Source organism: Littorina saxatilis, linkage group LG3 (genome assembly GCF_037325665.1).
Source record: "Littorina saxatilis isolate snail1 linkage group LG3, US_GU_Lsax_2.0, whole genome shotgun sequence".
Taxonomy (NCBI): Eukaryota; Metazoa; Mollusca; class Gastropoda; order Littorinimorpha; family Littorinidae; genus Littorina; species Littorina saxatilis.
The window spans coordinates 68,901,927-68,906,366 of record NC_090247.1 but is presented as its reverse complement, the minus strand read 5'-3'; positions in this window follow the sequence as shown (position 1 = coordinate 68,906,366).

Here is a 4,440-nt window from a genome sequence, read left to right as displayed (position 1 = left end):
TTATCATTTACAATTATACAATTCGTTAGTAGCAGTTGAGGTAAGTACCTTGGATAACAGTATAATCTTATCCCGCGGCTTTCCCCATCTCTGCATTTAATTGGTAGGTTATTAAATGACCCAATCAGATTTTGTAAGACTTGTTTCCATGACTGCATGTGTGTAGAAGTAAAAACAAGTCGCGTAAGGCGAAAATACAAAATACAAGCTCAGTCGAACTCACAGAATGAAACTGAACGCATTGCATTTTTTCCGCAAGACCGTACACTCGTAGCATCGTCTGTCCACCGCTCGTGGCAAAGGCAGTGAAATTAACAATACAGAAAAGCGCGGTAGCGGTTGCGCTGAGGAGGATAGCCCGCTTTTCTATATCTCTATTCTTTTTAACTCTCTGAACGTGTTTTTAATCCAAACATATCATATTTATATGTTTTTGGAATCAGAAACGGACAAGGAATAAGATGAAATTGTTTTTAAATCGATTTCGGAAATTTAATTTTAATCATAATTTTTATATTTTTAATTTTCAGAGCTTGTTTTTAATCCTAATATAACATAATTACATGTTTTTGGAATCAGAAAATGATGAAGAATACGATAAACGTAATTTTGGATCGTTTTATTAAAAAATAATTTTAATTAAAATTTTCAGATTTTTAATGACCAAAGTCATTAATTAAATTTTAAGTCTCCAAGCTGAAATGCAATACCAAAGTCCGGCCTTCGTCGAAGATTGCTTGGCCAAAATTTCAATCCATTTGATTAAAAAATGAGGGTGTGACAGTGCCGCCTCAACTTTTACAAAATGCCGGATATGACGTCATCAAAGACATTTATCGAAAAAATGACACACACACACACACACACACACACACACACACACACACACACACACACACACACATATATACACCACGACCCTCGTATCGATTCCCCCCTCTATGTTAAAACATTTAGAGTAAAAACCATCATTAAATATCTTAGAAAGGAATTTGTTTGCACCGGAGCAATTGTTTTCAACATAATATGCTAAGAATGCTGTACTGACACTACTGTGTGTTTGACTGAGTCGATGCGTGTGTGTGTTCGTTCGTCCGTGTGTGTGTGTGTGTGTGTGTGTGTGTGTGTGTGTGTGTGTGTGTCAGTGTGTGTGTGTGTGTGTCAGTGTGTGTGTCGGGGTGTGTGTGTGTGCGTGTGTGTGTGTGTGTGTGTATGTGTCACTGAGTGTGTGTGTGTGTGTCAGTGTGTGTGTGTGTGTGTCGGGGGGGGGGGGGGGTGTGTGCGTGTGTGTGTGTAAATACGAATAGGAATAGGAATACACTTTATTGTCATGAAACGTAATGTGTTTATAAGACATGCGAAGAAGAGGAACAAAATGAATTCATTGTTCCTTTTCTGTTTTAAGAAACAATTATATACAAATTCCCCCAATTAAGGTTGTAGACTGAGTGTCTATTTGCAAAAGTTGACTTGTAGGGGAAGGGCTCCTAATATGGACCGGCTCCTAATATGGACCACCTCCTGTTGTGACAAGCTAACGGCGCTAGAGCGCTCAAAAAAGTTTTATTCGCTGTATTCACCCTCTCTGGATAACTTGCACATGTCAAAACAGTTGCAGAATCACAAATCTCAAAACCGTTAGGCTTTTTCTCTTTTTTTCACTTTTGGCAGCGTTCACTCTAAATTTGCCGTCTAAAACGGACTCGTTTCTGTCCACAGCCAAAGCTTTTATCACACAAAAATTGCTTTTTACTGATGACAGCTAAGACCGCATTTGTTGTATTTTAGCAGTGTTGACCCCGAGTTTCTACTGCAAACACTGAAAATAGCAAAATCTCAAAGTATGTGCGAGTCCCCTAATATGGACCACCTTCAACAAATCGAAGAAAATAAAAGCTAAAGGTTATTTTCATTAATTCATTAAGAAGCTTGCTGGAAATAACCTATAACTAGCCCTCGAGATTTAACAAAAATATAACAAAAAGTCTTCTTTTCGTGGAAGTTTATAATTTCACTTATTTTCACTCTGTTTTTGATAAGCTTCTTTAGTTTCCTGGTGTGCTTCAAACAATGCTCTCATCAACCCGAAACAGATAAATCTAGAGCATATTTTAATTAGGCTGACTTGTACACTAAGTTGTTTCATGTTATTTTGAAATATAGGGGGCTTTTTACGGTGATTCGTGAAGGCCGCTTCACTGGTCCATATTAGGCGCCCAGGCTCCTAATATGGACCCTTTGGGATTTTTTCTGTATTTAATTTTTGCTGAATGTCTATCAAAGCTATTTCACTCTAATTAGGCCTAACGGTTAACCTAAGAGAGAAGGACTACCAAACACAAAATGAAACTTCTTCGCAAAAAAACAAGCTAGTTATCAGCATGAAACAAAAAGTGGTCCATATTAGGGGCCCTTCCCCTACATCATATACATATAATTATACAGGTTGATTTATTTCTCTCATGAAATGTGTGTGTGTGTGTGTGTGTGTGTGCGGTGTGTCTGTCAGTGTGTGTGTGTGAGTGTGAGTGTGTGTGTGTGTGTGTGTGTGTGTGTGTGTGTGTGTGAGCCTGTGTGTGTGTGTATGTGTGTGTGTCTGTGTGAGTGAGTGAGTGTGTGTGTCTGTGCTTGTGTGTGTGTGTGTGTGAGAGAGTGTGTGTGTGTGTGTGTGTGTCAGTGTGTGCGGTGTGTCCGTCAGTGTGTGTGAGTGTGTAGTGTGTGTGTGTGTGTCAGTGTATGTGTGTCAGTGTATGTGTGTCTGTGTGTGTGTGTGTGTGTGTGTGTATGAGTGTCAGTGTGTGTGTGTGTGTGTGTGTAGTTGCGCAGTGTGTGCGTCAGTGTGGTGTCGTGTGTGTGCGATGTGTGTACATGTTTGTATATGTCTGTGGGTGTACTTCGGTGACGCCGGGTGTGTGACTATGGTGAGGCTTTATCTCCTCAGTCTCCGAGTGTCTTTCTGACCGTCTGTCTATTCTCTGTCTGTCTACTGCGGATAAAGTTATTGTTAGTTTATTAGTCTGCCACATCATTGTCATAGTTTGTAGTAATCAAGTGTCACACACTGACACACACTGACTCCCACCCACCCAGCCACACACTGAGACACTGGCACACACACACTGCACACACACTCACACACACACACACACACACACACACACACACATGCCGACACACACACACACACACACACACACACACACACACACACACAGAGATAAATACTGATTTGAACACATACACGCTGACGCACACATACACACTGACTGACACACATACCCAAACAGACTGAGACAAATCAATACGGACGTGTCACAGTCGCAGACAGACAGGGGAAGGAAGACTGCTTCAACTGCATGGAAATAGACAAACTGACAGATCTTTAGACTTTTGACTTTTTGACCTCAAAGAATATAAGAAGAGAGAAACCCATAGACAACTCATAGAACACACTTCCCTCAAAAAGCGCACAGTGACAGTCAGTTTCATGTGTCAGAAACGTGACGCAGAAGCACAGTCATAGACCTCGAGGCATGCAGAAGTTTGGGAAGATGAACGTTGCAAGGGACATAATCCCTTAAAAGCCAAATCCAAAATTCCTTTGGAGCGGTGGAGTTTGTCTCCCATGATTTACTGATAAATTGAGCAAGAGATGAAAAGAAAGAGAGAGAGAGAGAGAGAGAGAGAGAGAGAGAGAGAGAGAGAGAGAGAGAGAGAGAGAGAGAGAGAGAGAGAGACCGAGAGTGTACCGTCAAATATGTGGTTGAGTGTGTTTGTGTATATATATATATATATACAGGGCCGGACCCAGGCGGGGGGGTTCCAGGGGTTCCGGAACCCCACCCCTGGAAAAAGCATGTACCTTGCTTTGAGTGTTTGGTTTTTTTTACTAGTTTTAGCACCAAAACAATGCTGCTCTTAACCCTCAAAACCAGGCCCAGAATGCACCAGATTGCACAGATTTTAACCGTTTTTCAAAACATTTCCGGGGGAGCATGCCCCCGGACCCCCCTAGTTCGCGCGCCTGCTTTGCAGGCGCGCGCTTGTGGCTTCGCCACTTCGCTGATTTTCCCCCCCAAAAAAGGAGGAACCCCCCCCTTACAACTCATTTGGTCCGGCCCTGATATATATCATACATATATAGCATATTATGTGTGAGTCAGTCTGTGTGTCTCGTGTGTGCTCAGGTAAACTATTTTTGTTCCGATGATTTTTTTTTTCGACATATTTGGCTGGAAAAATGACTTCAGATCTGAATCGTTTTCACTTTTCCGAAAGATAACTGTGTTAATAAGACACATTTTCATGTGTGTCAGTGTGCATACTGAGAGTGAATACCACGAGATTTGACGACTTCATTTGGAAATGTTTCGGTCCGAAGTAAGCTTATCCGAGCTCAGCATGCGCAGTAGGTTAAAATCCAGCTATTTCCGGTCGGCA